Source organism: Anopheles stephensi, chromosome 3, assembly GCF_013141755.1.
Source record: "Anopheles stephensi strain Indian chromosome 3, UCI_ANSTEP_V1.0, whole genome shotgun sequence".
In the NCBI taxonomy this organism is placed as follows: Eukaryota; Metazoa; Arthropoda; class Insecta; order Diptera; family Culicidae; genus Anopheles; species Anopheles stephensi.
Window position 1 is genome coordinate 7,720,879 of NC_050203.1, and position 15,805 is coordinate 7,736,683.

Consider the following 15,805-nt stretch of genomic DNA (forward strand, 5'->3'; position numbering starts at 1 on the left):
GAATTTGGTATTAGAGGTACAAAAATCGTGTGGAAATCCCAAAGGAAAAGCCGGTAATTTGGAGACAGGTTAACGAGTTAAAGTCAGGCCAAACTTCAGAGTTTACTTACTCTTCTCTGTATTAGAAGAAATTCTATCCTTGACTCGAGCATCTTATGCGGTACAGCTAAAATTAACTTCAGGGGAAGAACCTTACATTAGCCGTCCTCATGTAAGCGCATAACAATTAATTAATTTGTTTATTTATACCTTCTCCATGTCACCTTTCCCGATGGTTGATCGTTCATCACAGTAAAATTGCCCACCAATGTCCACCCACTGCCGGTGACAAACTCTTCCTCAACAAACAACACTTTGTTCGCTTGTGCAAAACACAGGCGTGGCTCTTTCGCCTACCCAATAGCAATAAATTCGCTCTAACTGATCAAATCTGAGCGGTAATTAACGTGCGGTACGTGAGCCATCCACATTGTAACCTTCGAAATGGATGTATCAGGTGGGAGATAAACTATTTTCCGAAATGGCTTGCCAACAGCACCGAATGCACCGTCCGAAACGCACGAAGATGTGCACGCCGGGAGAAGAAAAGATCTCGAGCCCGGTCGTAGAACGTACTTTATAGCCGACCAATGCATCAAACGTGCATTACTCTCGCTCAACCCCCTTCAACAACAACAACGCATGCACACACGTACACACACACGCCCAAACGGGGAGTCACTCCAGGCGAACGATCGTAACGCAAACGCTCCCTTACCGGGCGGCATGATAAAAAAGCCCACTTTATGTCTATTTTATATATATTAATTAATGGTGATGATCATCGTTAAAAAATTTAAACCTCATCGCCCATCATATCCGTTCGGTGCCGATCGTTTGAGGCGTACCGCAACCGGTACTGCAAGTTGGTTCAGGGTTCCTATGGGGAGGGTTGGGTTTGGGCTGGTTTTGCAGGAAAAATGGTTTCCATCCGTGTTGCATTCGCGCCTGTTGCAATCGCGGCCGTGCTTGCTGATGATCGCGCGTGTACGACTCGTGCTAACGCGTAACCTGTTGCTAATGAGCGCACCGATCTCACACCATGGCCGGGAAAAGCGGGAGGGAGGGTGTGTTTTTCCCTGCAGCGAGGTTCGACCGGCCGGAAAAATGCACCGATCGACACCAGGTGGCTTTGGACTGGAATTCACACATTTTTCGCTCCGTATTTCACACAACTATGCGCATTCCAATATTTTATGAACGTACGAACAACGCATTCAATGGATTCATTATACTTTTAAAATAATGGGAATATTAACTTCGTCCAATTTCTGTAGAGCCAACAAAAATTTCTGGATAGCTATGGGGGCTTTGGAACTTATCTTTACTTTTCCAGACTTTAGTGAGCGATTCATGAGTTAAGCTATTTATTGAAGCTTATTGAAGTATTCTTAAAATATGGATTTAATTCTATATACTAAGTACAAAGCATTATTTATAAGGTTTTTTAACAGATCCTCCTTTAGGGGCTATTATAACAGAGATCGAGCCAGCCAATCCTGAAGTGTTATGTTTTGTTCCTAAAGAAAATCGACAGATTATTCTGTAAACTTCCCTTAGGACTTAGCAAGACATTTAGAATAAACTGTGAGAGTTGTGTTTCTAATGTGTCTTTAAAGTTCTAGATAATTTAGAATATTGATTGTGTAGATCTCCAGGAATCCCGAGTCCTTATTAAACCAGGTTGATAGTTAATACTCACTGAAGATCATATAAGAACAAAAACCTTATTGTAGGACTATGGATCTTCATGATCGTTACATGACAAGTCAAAATATCAGATCAATCTCAGTAATCACTCCTTCGGATGAATTAAAGAGAGATGTTGCTCCCGCTAAATGCTAGTTAATACAGGAGTTTTGTCGAATCTATAATCTCGGATCGGATCTTTAATGGGAGCAATTATAGCACAGCAAGCTGATCAGGATGTCGTAGATCTGCCATAAAAAAAATTAAGTCTATTTGACTCTGATCAATCTCTCTCTTGGCTTGATCTTAAGCAATAACTTGAAGTGTTCCACAACTTCACAGAGCTAATCGACAAGGGTTCTAACAATCTTCTGATGTCCATTGTTGACTTAACTATAGTAATCTCGCTGATTTTGAGCGTTTTAGTGGTAGTTTTTAGTGGTAGGAGCGTTTTAGTGGTAGACACACACCCGACCGAGGAACATTACTGGACACATTATTCATATACAAAGTCTCATCAAACCTGACTAACTCTACAGTACCTAGGTCTCGACGGGTGTGTGTGTGTTGGTATGTTTTATTATTATTTTTAATTCCCATCCCGCTTTAGAAACCGCCCATCGGGCCACCTATAATCCCGCGTTGTAATGCGTTTTTAATGTAATTTTCATTTAAATCTAGCGGCTCGAGCGGTCCGATTCTGTGTGATGTGTGTGTGGGGAAGAAGACTTTGACTACCGAAGATTATAACCCCCAGTGTTTGGCCATTGGTTCCACCCCAGGGTCCTCAGGGTAGCGCAAACGATGCTAATAATCCCTCACTCGTCCCGCTTTTAAAAGCTGCGCCTTGTGTCTGTCTGGTGCTGAACAGAACAGAAGCTACCCGTACGAAAAAAAAACCAAAAACTTGTGGACTCCAGGTGGGATTGTTAATTTTTTCGTTAGAGGATTATTGTAAAGCTTGTCGCTTGTCTCTCGCGCGCTCTCTCTCTCTCTCTCTCTCTCTCTCTCTCTCTCTCTCTTTCTCCTGCCCCAGTGGCGTCTTCTCGAGCCAAGAGTCATCGCGTCAAGTTTATCGCGGCCGTATAAAGTAGCTTGATGAATATACAATCAACTACTAGTTTTACGATTTAATTTATGCTCCTTGTGGCTGGTGCCGCCAGGATGGTGCCGCTTTGCAGCTTCGAACCTCATCGTCGTCCCGTGTGGCCTTCGAGCCCGGCATCAGTAACACGTGGTAAACTGTCTTCCTACAGTACTACGCCTACCAAGGTGACAGGGACGAATGATCATCACCCTGCGGCCGTGGAGAGAAGCCTTTGCCGGCCTTAAAACCATTTAATGTGGCTGGACAGAGTGTTTGTCCTATTAAGGTGCAATTTATTCTGCACCTCTTATCCAATTTATTAAACATACTCACCGCGCTGCCCGGTCATATTTTAGCCCGGGCCCGACTCCAACAGCCTCTTAGTTCGCTTAGCTTTCGGACCACTTTAAAACGTTAAGCTCATCGTTATTTTCGTTAATATTTTGCCGCATTTCTAACACTTCATTTTCTCGTTTGACATGCTATTTGGGAGCCGCAGTCGGCTTCGGCAGCATCCACCTAAGCCTCCGGGGTTGGGCTGGCCTCAGGAATATCTGACCGGTTCCCCCCACGAGACAAAGCAACAAAAAAAAAACGCTTACAGATAACAAAACGAGAAAAAAAAACTAAATATCCACGTACACACACACACACACATCTCATCAGACCAAAACGAGAGCAATCAATAGTGGCTGGGAGGAGACGCTGGAGGGAAGGCGTCCAGAAGGGGGAATTGGAGAAGTGCGCCGAAATACAAAACAGGTCGTTAAAATGAAATAGTAATATTGTATAAATGAGACGAAAAATGAGTCCGTCCTTCCAGTTCCTGCATCCTCCTGCCTCCTCATCTGCAACCCCCTCGTCCACCCACCCATCCGACCCCCCCACCCCCCACTCCACACTCCCACTCGAGGCATCCTAACCCATCCCACGGACGTGCGTGCGTGTCGGCTGCCGCTTGCTTGCTTGCTGGCTTTTTTTGCTTCGCTCTCCTGTATCGTGGCGGCAAACTTCAAACGGCTCCGTTGTTTACATAATAGTGGTCTTTTGATACGGAAACAATAGACTGACAGGATGAAAGAAAAACCGCCGCCAACAACAGCTGTACTAAATCGCTCACCTTTTTTTTTTGGTTCGTTGTTGTTTTGTTGCTTTTTTTTGTGTGTCTCTACACCGCCACAACTCGTTCTCTTCTCTCACTCTCTCTCTCTCTCTTTTCTCTCTCTTTATAATGCGTTTCTTCTGATCGTTTTGTGGTGTGTTTTTTGTGTTGTTTCCTATCGTTTCGGTTTTTTTAATTCTCTCCTTCTCATCTCATTTCGCTCTCTTTCTGTGCTTTTTTCTGTTTTTATACATTTTTTTTTGGTTTGTTCACTTTCCTTCTTCCTGAAGACGCTTGGCTCGGAAGAGGAGAAACGATTTTACGCTTTTCTCCGGTGGTTTTTTTTGCTACATTTTCTTATTTTGTTATCAACTGTTTTTGTTTTTTGGATTTTGTTAAAAGTTTCATTTTCCATCCCCATTTGACGTTAGTTGTGATGTGTTTTTTTGTATTTAGTTCAGTCTTCATTTTCATGACATTTGTTGTGTGAAAATTGAAAATTTAAGCTCATTTTATTTTGGTTTAGTAAATTTCTTGTATATTTTCTATCATTTTTCTTATTACTTTGCGTACTTTTTATTGTTTATTTCCATTTTCTATTTCATTTTCCATTTTCTATTTTTTATTTCTATTTCCATTTTCCATTTCTTTTATTTTCTGTGATTATTTTGCTTAATTCTGTTTTTCAAACACTTCTTCTTAATGACTAGAACACACGCATGCTTTACCATTAGATGGCCAATTTACATATTTCACAACGACGCCAAATATTTCTACCCTGAGGAATGTTGATTGAAGCGCCACGGAAGACCACCAAAACACGTTGATCAAGAAGGGCGCATGATTATGTACTTCTAATTACAATTTCCGATCGAACCGCGTGCCGTACCGATCGGGCTCGGTCCGGCCTGTCTCTTACAGCAGGGCACCTAAGAAGCCTCGTTAGCGTTGCTTCAACACCCGAAAGGAGGATATTACGAATTACCCGGCACATCCCACCACAACAACAAACTTCCCCACCAGCCCCGGTACGCCCTCCGGTCCTCGATCTCCAGCCTGATGTATCTCCATTCTCCTCGGCAAGGGCACGATAATTGCTCGAGCGCAAAAGCGTCGGTGCGGCCAATTTGCTCAACCAACACCAACCGAAGGAAGCTTCGTGGCGTCATCGACGGGAAGAATGGTCCGAACCTCTCCCAACGCTACCCGACCGTTCGATTGATCAATCGTCAATTACAAGCCCTGCCAGAACCCCGGTCCAGTGTTGCTTTCCTGCCGGCCGAGTAGCGCACCGGTGGCGCTTAACCGCTGTCGGTGTGGCGTGTCGGAAGCGACGCTTAGCGCATTCCACGCATGCCAACGAAAATAGTTTTGCCACCAATTCCGCGCCCAGCGCTCCCAAGTGTCGGTCGGAATGTTGGACGTTTTCCGGTTGGGGAGAAATTCTTAAATCAAAATTTTCGTTTTCCTCCTGCGACCGATTTCCGGTGATAATTGACGTCGTTTGATGGCGAGCGACTTGACGGATTGAGTGAGGGTTGGAAGGGAGTGGAGAGCGAGGTAAGAGAGGCAATTATGTGGAGCAATTATGGCGCAGAACGTACTTACGGGTTTACGTTATCGTTTGTGGCGGAAATAAACTTCATGGCGTCATACATTTTTGATCGATGACGCATACTGATTCCGGTCAAAAGATCGTGAGAACATCACATTTCCCATAAGCAGACAAGGCATGTAGCTACTAAGCATCTTCAAAAGAAATTCTCCGTTTTCTTCCAAATAATCTGTGTCATCAAAATTTTCCATCATTTTCCATTAGTCTCCCCCAGTACAACAGTCGGAAAAGCTCTCTCCAGGAAGATCCAAGCGAAGATCCAATCATCATCATCCCTAGCCAGCGCAACTCCAGCAGCTCAGCGCTCCAGCTGACACCGAATCCAGTCCCAAGCCGGGGTCGGGACTTCCTAATGGGAGTATCACCCCGTTCATCAGTAGCAGCCGACGTCTTGCGGAGACCCAGCGGTTCCGATTCGGTTTCGTTCCGTTCCACTTCCACCCGGGGTCGAGTTCGGTCGGAGTTCTCGACACTCAAGTCGTGTTTTTGGGGGGGGCGATGGGAAGCGTGCGAGAGGAGCGGCAGTGAATTGTTGCCCCCGTCGGCTAGTTTTCCTTTGATCTTGAAAATGGCGTGTGCCCCGTTGAATTTATACCTTATTTATTCGTTCAGATACCGGCATGAACTGTGGCCGGGCTCTCTCGGTCTCTCTGTTCCTTTTGCAGCCACCGAGCGTCACCGGCGCACGTGTGAATTGATCAGTGTTGGGGAGAGGACACAGACATCAAAATTTCGCTGGTGCGTTTGGATTTAATTTAATTGTCCAACAAGAAATCATTCCTCGGATTTATTATAGGATTCAAAAAGCTAAAGACTGATCAACTTGATATCTTAAGTCTTGAAGTACTTTTAACAGTTGTAAATATTTTTACTGACTATTTCTTGCAACTGTTCCTTCTATTGTCTCAGAAAGTACAAGAGTACAAATACTTCCAACAATATTTTCCTAAAGACCTCAGTACAGCTCTCTCCCAGTTATTCTATAAACTGTTCAACTCACCGCGATCAACGCAAGGGCTGCCCAACCGCCTCGAAGGTAGCTTCTCCAACACGTTACCGATCGTTCAGCCGGCCGTTCGCCGTTGGCAAATGGTGTGGCGCTGCTGTTTCGCTCGGGCCCGGGCAGCGTCATCAACAACGGTCCCAACGACACCCCAGCATCACCAGTCTCGGGATTGAAGGGCACACGCGGAGAGAACGGCGAAGGAGAAAACCGGCGGCAGGAGGAGAAGAGAAAAAAGAAGAAGCCCAGCAGAAGAAATAAAAGAACCGCCAAACCGAGCCGCCGCTTTCGTCGCATTCGCTCGGTTCGTGGCTCGCGTAACGGGCGTAACGGGGCAGACGCAACAACAACAGAAGCACTAGTGTCGGCCTTCGGCATCATTTCGATGCTACGATGCCGGTACCCTCGAACGACGACGACGGCGACGAACAGTGACGATCGGTTGATGCGGTTTTAATGCCCGCGTACACGGCCCCGGGTAGAATACGGCCGTCCGTTACAGACCCCGGACTGCGGATGATCCACGGCAGCAAGGGCCAACCCAGGGCGTGCCGGGGGCGGGGGCCGGTGGTGGTGGTGGGAAATGATTGTGCATAACTTTATCATTGTGACCGTTTCGGCGTGCCTTTGATGTTGGCGGGTCGCTCCGTTCCGGTTGCCCACCCGGTTGCCGGAGTCGTAAAGGAGTCGGAAGCATAATATCCCTCGGGGGGCTTCGAACTGCCGCAGGGACGCCGAAACATGGGGAGGGGGGGGGGAGGGAGGGTGGCCGGGCTCAAGAAATTGACCGGTTTAATGTTGTTTTATTTCTCGCTCGCCGATTTCGCCCGGCGTGCGGTAACTGCACCGACCGAGCCTGTTGATTTTATTAATATTGCCTTTTTTACTACCCGTTCGCCACCGGTGTGGACTGGCCCCCGTGGGGGGGGGGGGGAGGACGGACAAGAGTAAAGTGGTGAACCTTCGCGCCTTCTGGTCCTTGCAAGTGGCAGCTCTCGGATGCATTTATGATGCTGCGGACGATGATCGTGATGATGATCGCGATGTGATGCGCTAAAGCTCTCACTTTCCCCGCCAAGGTGCGTTCGGATCGTTCCGTTTCGCTCTCGCCAATCAGATTCATCGGATTCTTTGTTGGCGGCGTGCAGGACCGAGTGAGCTATTCGTTTCTCGCACCAGGAACTCATTAGAGGATCTGATTTAATGCTACCGTATCGTATCATTACATCCCATCCAATAAAACGCGGCATGTCGGTGATGTTCCGCGGGAGGTTGTAAATAATTCTGAGAAAAGATCAGTATTTCCGTGATCCTGATCTAATGGTATAATTCTACCAACAACAACAACCACAAAAACTGGATCTCCCAAACTTTGTCCCCTGCTCCAGATACGTCCAGCGCTGTCAAATCCTTCCATTGATCATGCATCGTGGTTTTTGGTTCGTTCTCGTTCTGTATCATGTGCTTCAAACCTTGTCGCTTCTGTTGTTTTTTCCTTCGCTTTCCTGTCCCACATTAATGCTCATGCTATCCTGTCCAGGTCTCTGGACTTTTTGCGCCCTGCTCGTGCCGTTCCCCACAGTTCAGAGCAGGCCCGTTCCAAATGCAACCCCGGCTAATGCTTCGGCCCAAGCTTTTCTCTCTGTCACTCTCCCTTGCTTGTTCTCTCTCTCTCTCTCTTTCTTCCAAGTTCCAACGCCCCGTTACGAAGGTCCGGTGGCGCGCGTAGTACGGTAGCTCTAGTGACTAAATTGCTTCTGACATTAAGATTATATGTGTATACATATTACCTCGTTTGGCTTACCGCCACCATCGGCGAGGCGGTGTCGAGTAAAGTGGAGTGTAGAAAGTTGTTTCCTCCGTCCCGGGGTTGAACCCTACGTTTTTTTTTTTCCTTCGTTAGCTCTGCCCGGTCTGATGGCTGAACCATCCTTCCAGGGGTGGTTTTTCGACGTTCCTTTTTTTTTTTTTGTTGAGCTCTCTCATACTCCCTGGTACGGTGGCTCGAGTAAAACCGGTGGCAAAGGCGATACCCGACGATTCGATTCGAGCCACCGTCAAATCAGGTTGGCTTGTCGATCGCTTTTGGGCCTGCCGGTACGGTGATCGGTATACCTGGACGCAAGCAGAAGGAAGACAGACAGTGACGTACTCCGGCCAGAAAGTGCGCATTAAGAAGTTACGCTGACTTAATCCTTTCGGGAGTGTTGTAAAGCAAAATCAACGTGCGTTGCTGAGATCCTTGCATTTTTCTGAAGACTTTTTAAATAATTTAATATAAATTTTCATTTACTTTTTAGGATGGCAGCTGGATAATCAGGACTTTACAAAGTTTAATCTTATTTTTCATTTTTTATAGTAAAGTCCTTGCTATAAAACCATTCTCTCCACCAAGCATTTTCGTCCTCCAATAGTTTCCACATCAGTTACTGTTCGATCAACCTACACACGCCTATGCATAACACCAAACAGAAGCCGACACTTGCCGCAAGTGCCAAGAGAGCAGAGGAAACAAAAAAAAAAAATACACAACAGCCTGACAGTAGGAACAGACATTTGCGGCTGCTTCCCGCCTTACGCACGAACCGATGGCAAACGAAACCGGCCCCGGGGGCCGGACAGGTTACAGCTGTGACTGGAACGAATAGGAAAACGACCGAAAAGAAGTCCTACCGGGCCTGGTCATTTAGATCCCCTGCCTGCGTCTCGGGATAAGAAGGGAAGGCACATACACACACACACAAAACGACACAACCCACCGAAGAAACGTGAACCAGCTAAAGCGCTTACAGCCAGTGCCGTAGCGCAAAGGGGATGGATTCGATACACTTCATTGATCGATTGGCCGCATACGGTGACGGTGATCATGCGGCGGCCCATGTCGGCCGGCAGAACAAGTCACGGGACATTAGCCGGCCGAGCGGCTCAGGTGGTAGGTGACTCGCACTTGCCATGGAAGACTACCGACCAACGTTCCAGCGGCCCGGGCGATCACTGCGCTGGTCAGCCAACGGAGCCTAGCAGCTTGATCGCAACGGGATCAATCAGCAGGGCGAGTGAGCGAGAGACCGGCAGGATTGTGCTTTTTCGGTGAAACTAATTATGTAATGCATACTTGATGAGCGTTCCCCTTTACGCTTTTTTCGGCTCTAGAGTTCTCGAGCGAACAAAGCGGATAAGGTAAGGGACGCTAGCCCGACATCCGATACGGATTGTTGGACAAGGATCGTTTATGAGTACGAGCGTGCATCGTGGGTGGTAATGCGATGTGACGATCGAGCCTTTGGCGGTGTTCTAGGTTTCGGAACTTTGGGCCCTTGATAATTTCATAGCTATCCGATCGATTCGATGCGCTGTCAACGGGCATAAATGTGATTTGAGGATCGGGGGGAGATGTGATTTGAAGGGATGTGGGCTGTCGTTTTCCCTAGCTGTTTCATTTGCTACGGATTGTTACGACACCATCGTGATCCTGATAAAGGTTTTGGCTCAAGCTTTTTATTGTTTAGCGAAAGCAAATATGTTCTCACCTGAGTGCATTGGAAGTTCATGCCATAAATTAAATTATTGGCTATCGAAGAACTTTGAAGTCGGAATATGGTGTTTAACTGATGAGAAGAGCCAGTTGATGGAGGAAATTTGCGAAGATAGCACGCTGGTCTTTCAAATCCCCTCTAGACCCTTAATGAGGATCTTCATGATCAAGCTATAAGTTGGATAAGCTATGGAAAGCCAAAAATGGCTGCCAAAGACCTTCAGTAGCTGTAGAATCAGGAAGAAGAAATTAAAACTATAAATTTTGGTTTTTGGTACTACAATTGAACTATCTATGAACAGAATCTATTGTCCGGCTTCTACTTACTCATCAGATGCCATAACCACTAAACGATCCTTTAGCAGAACGCTCCTGCTTAGGAGAAGTCCTTTAAATCGATTATGGCCATCCACCGATTCTATGTTCACTTCAGCATACCACGCCGCTTCTGAAGACTGAAATCTTCGTAGTGGAGTCGAGGTGTTATTGAAGCTGATTCTCCAAATTATTCTTCAGCTTTCTGCAAAGTCCATATCCCAGTTCCAGCTTCGGCTTATTTCTGTGTTAAACCTCGTGCATCAAATCTATCCGTAGTCTATCGTAGCCGCTCTATTATGCTAAGGATCACAAAAGATTACTTTTTGCTACTCGCAACACCAACCATCAAACTTCCGTGGACGGACGGACCGGGAGGACGGCCTCCGGAGCCTTACACGTTGGCACACGAGAACCGAGTCGACGACACACCGCTGTAGAAACCACGGTGGACAACGAAGGGCGAAACCGGCACCGCACGGGTATACGCTCTCGCCCGATACACAATAACGGGCCGAGCATAACAGCGTATTACACATTAAAAATACTACACGTACACACGCTAAATAATAATGAATATACACCGACAAAGTAATAAACCAATTACGAAAAGATCAAAGAAAAGCCGCCGGACGCTTTCCGAAAGAAGGGAGCGAGAAAACTTTCCACCACCACCGCCATCCGCTTTCGCTTCCAACCCTGGTGCTCTCGTGCTGAGGTCGCTTGCTCTCTCTCTCTCTCCGTATCTCTCCTCCTCTCGTTCTCTTGTTTGTGAGCCCTTAGGTTTTTGCTGTTGTTGCTTCGAGCCCTTGTAGCTTTGAACCCCCGTTCAGGTGGGCAAGATCGTTCTTGGAGTCTTTTGCTCAACAGCATGGCACGGAACATCGGTCCCATCGGGTTGCCGATACGCGCATGCGGTAATAACAATATTGCGTGTACCGTTTATCTCGCTCTCCTTACCATCCTTAGCCAGATGGGCCCTCGCGGGCCACTTAAATCAGACGCTACTCTGCCGTGGGTTCGCGCCGGCCCTTTAGCCTCCGGGATACTCGGTGGACATCGTTTATGGCGGTGCAATAATACACACATGCCACTACATGGCGTATGATAAGGCTTCGGCTCGAAAGAAAGTGGGCTTTTGGGAGAGTTTTAGGCAAACAGGGTGGTGATTAAGACTCCCGGCCGGAGGATAAGGGATGTTTTATCGACTAACATCATAAATGAGAATGTTTACGTTGGTGGAAGCACAGTGCTGTTGAGAGATCGTATCAGCTTCTTAAGTAACTGAAAGTCTCAAAGTTGTTCATGCATTTTGCTTCGTTTGGCACTCTCAGCCGGTAAATTGAAATTGAATAAAATACCATACCTTTAGAAAAGCTTTTCCCGATACGCATCACGCCTTTTCCCAGCTTAAGCCATCACTCTCCCGTATGTTTCACACCTAAGGATTTGTATTTTCTACGGACTTTCACTGCTTTGCGCGACCGATCGATCGTCATGCATTCCTGTCTTCGAAGGTGAAAACTTCGTCGCATTAAACGAACGCCAATCCACCGTCCCAAAGCCAGCCAACCGGCCCAAGCTTTGTGTCGAGGATAATCGCCCCCGAAGCCGACAAATCCTTCAACCACGGGGGCTCCGGGTTAACGTTATCCTTTGACCTTCTCCGCCCGTCGGCAACGCGGGAGGGCAACACGGCCAGGGCGACAGAATAGCGGTGAGTGTCTTCTGAGGGAGACATTTAAATTTTCCAACATCAAAGACATTCCGCCGCCCGGCCATTGCGGCGACCTGCGACCTGCGGGCCACTGGGCCAGCAGCTGCGAACATTAGCAAAAGCCCGGCGGTGCCATGGAGCCGAGACACGGCTTGGGACACCTGAGAGGGGCGATAAAACGATGCTCTCGAGGCACAAGACAAGCCGGGCCCGGGCCGGTGATGGTAAATTACTCCGGTCCTCGCGGGTGGTTATCTCTTGCCCGCAGCCCGTCCAAGGGTTCCTGTCGGTGGTAATTGTCTATCCGTTCCGATCACCCGCCACGACCACCCAAGCAGTCGAGAGCTTCGGGACTGCGGCTACGGAATTACGACCAAACAGTGCTTCCTTCGTCGGACCACTTTTGGGAAAAGGAAACAGTTTTCCCAAGCCGTCCTTCCGCTCGCCCGAAGCCCTTAATCGAGTGTTTCCGCATCTGGCGAGTGTGTGCTCTTCCCCAGAACGATTATCTCATTTGACCGTTGCGCGAGGAGGTTCTCGGGCGATCGGTAAACAAACCCCCTCGGTATGTCTGTTCCGGAAATAAGGCGGAAGTAAAAGTCGGAACTATCATTAACGATGGGAGAAGGAAGCTGTGGCCACCTCTCACCGTCCCTTTCTCTCCTCCCGCGCAAATGAAAACAAAATAAAACCAACCGAAAAACCGCTTCAACCCACGATCTCGGCTTACTCGGCGATAGAAAAGAACAAGAGAGAGAGAGAGAGAGAGTAAGAGAGAGATAAAGATTCAGAGAGAGAGCGAGAACGGGCCACAAATAACAACACTTCTTCTCCAGTAAGGTATTTATCTTCGTAAGCAACGGCCTTCCCTTCCCTTTCCCTTTCCCTCCCACCCTCCGCCCCGCGTCCCTTCCCATCTAGGGCACTGCCGCCGTCAAGCGAACCGGAACACAAAAGAAACCGGACTGATCAAGGGAAAAGGCCGCTGAAGTGCGCCCGGATTTATTTACAATCCAGATCAAAGGAAAATGCCGACCGTCGCCCGGGCCGCCGTCGTCCGTTTGGTCGATGACAACGGGGCGGTACATGCCGAGTATGCTGCGCTGTGTCGCGCGAGAGCCCGAGAGAATGAAAGAGAACCGCTGCTTTTATTTTTCGGGAGAGATGTTTTGGCACGTTGATGGGAGAATAGTTTGAGGTCGGCACCGACTGTGTGCTCTCTCGAGCTCTCACCTGCGGGGTCTCATCACATTTGGGACAGGTTTTCCCGAGTGTTGGGAAAAACAGACGGTATAGAATGTGTGGAATTTCCACGAGTTTAGGACTTTCAGGAGGGTTGATGTACCTCGTGGAAATTGGAGATTTGGTAATTTGTTAAGAAAAGTTTCAATAATAAGGGTAAACGTGGCCTGTTGACTGAGGATCACAGTTGCCAAGAATGCCTTATGGACAGTAATCGATGCTCTGCTATAAAAACAGAGTTAATCAACTTTAGCGGGGTCAGACATTGAATCCGGGAGATGTTCTCAATAATACTGGTTGGGCTGGAGCAGTGATCCAGCTGTGATTTTGAACTAGAAGCAATAATTCTTTGGACATCAAAGACTTTCGAGACAAATGTTGAGGAGACTTTTTCCGATCTAAGACTACCAATAGATAGTGAGCCAAGAGCTCCTGAAGTTGTAGTGCTACAATGGATGAAAAATGGCCTTATTTTGTCTGCAGAGATGTCCAATTAACCATCTTCAAGTCACAGGGAAAAGATATGGGTTCAATATGAAAGGTAACAACTCCATTTAGAATCTTCTTGAGCACAAAAATACAAAATTCCCATTTTGGATGATCGCCATCGCTTCCTCTTCTTCCTTGGAACTACAACCTCGAGAGGTCTCAGCCTGTCATTTCTGGCTTTCTGTGACTTAATTTTACCCGTAGTAAAGTAGTCAGCTCTACGTACAGCGAGGCAGTCTAGATGGGATTTGAAACACGGTCCAACCGTGTGAAGATCGGCGCCGCTATCGCCTCGGCCGCCGGACCGCCCCAAATCGACGATAGCTTCTAGCGCTGGTATATTCATAAAAATGGGGGCTGATGCTAGTAAATTGGTTGTCTTCAACAGTTTCTAAAACCTCAACGATCAACCTCAAACCAGTTACAAAACAAAAAAACTGTCCCAAACCGCACGACCACCATCACCAACCCGATCCCGGCCGCGAGATGATCAGCAGCATTTTCTGGGCGAGGCCAGCAGCAATACACAAACATCAGAGAAAGATACCGACGGCCCGATTACAGCCAAAGATGCCTTACAAAAAGGGAGAAGATAACAAGCATAAATAGATTATGTTCTTTCTCCTGCCGCCCTGCTGCTCTCCAGCGACATCCCCGCTCGTCCCCTCGAAAGCCTGATCAACAACGCAACCCAGCGCGAACCTTCGTTAGGAGCCCTTTGCGTATGCTCCCCACTTCTCCGTTTGGCTGGTGCGGTTGTTCGGTGGTAAAAAGGGTTTTAGATCGTGCCCACACATCGGGACCCTCCGATCTCTCGAGGTTCAAGAGTACGCCGTGTGTACGTTAAGAACTGATCTCGAGGCCTTTGAGCGGGCCAAACCAAACGCTTAGACGCTCTTTCGGTTGGATGGGTTTAGAAGACCGCTTAGATGGCGGTAACGTTGCGTTAGAGATTTGGCGGTTGAGTTTTTCTTTATTATTTTGGCACAAGGAAGGGCTGTGTAAGGGTTCGCCTCCTTTCCCCGCGCGCGCGGAAGTCTCCAGTGGCTTTGCTTCCCGCCTGACAGATGCTCAATCCGATCGATTATGAAAACATGGTCCTGAGTGTAGTTGATGGTCGAAAAAAAGGAGGTAATGGGAAGGAGCGCAGTCGGTAAACGATCAAAGGATTAACTCCTTTTTGTGTGGAAATTTATTAGTGTGCGTGTGTGTGTGAGGGTTTGATCTACCCATCTACAAGCGGCACTAATCGGTTGTGGTCAAAATTACTCATTTAAATTATTTGGGCAGTTAGCTCAAACTTAATCATAAAATTGATCCTCAAACATAATTATACAATAATATCTTAAACCTTGTGTATAGCTTAGTTTAAGGATCTCAAACACCAGAAATCGAAACGTAGAGCCTTGTCTGGATTCAAATCTCGTAAGAAACCCATACTCATAATATGCTTTCAATAACATATTCTGCTGTGTACTTCATTGTTGATTCATCCAAGATTTTACATTCAACAAATCTGACTATCATCCTTCAAATCAAACACAAAAACCACCGGAAATATTTCATTAAACTCTCCCGGGAACCTCTTGCTGGAAACGGTACAGTAATAAACACAAACGTCCTAACCCCCACGGTTTTGGGAACTGGCAAATTGAAAGCGAAAAGAGCAAACAAAATCAATAATCCTTCGCCTCGTGTCGGGTCGGCATCATCTTGATCATGATTCAGACCATAAACAAACATTCCGTACCCTCGCCGTACCGCCGACATCCTGTTAGCGAGCCCGGGCAGACTCTCGAAAGATGACTCTCAATCACCGAAATCACCTGCAGGGCACAGATTGCGAGCCCACCGATACGGCACCGAGATTCTCGGTACTCGCCATGGGCCATAGGCCATGGGCGCGTCACTCCACACACCACGAGTCCTTTCCACGAAAACGGTGTACCGGACGGGCCAATCGAAGCGTCGC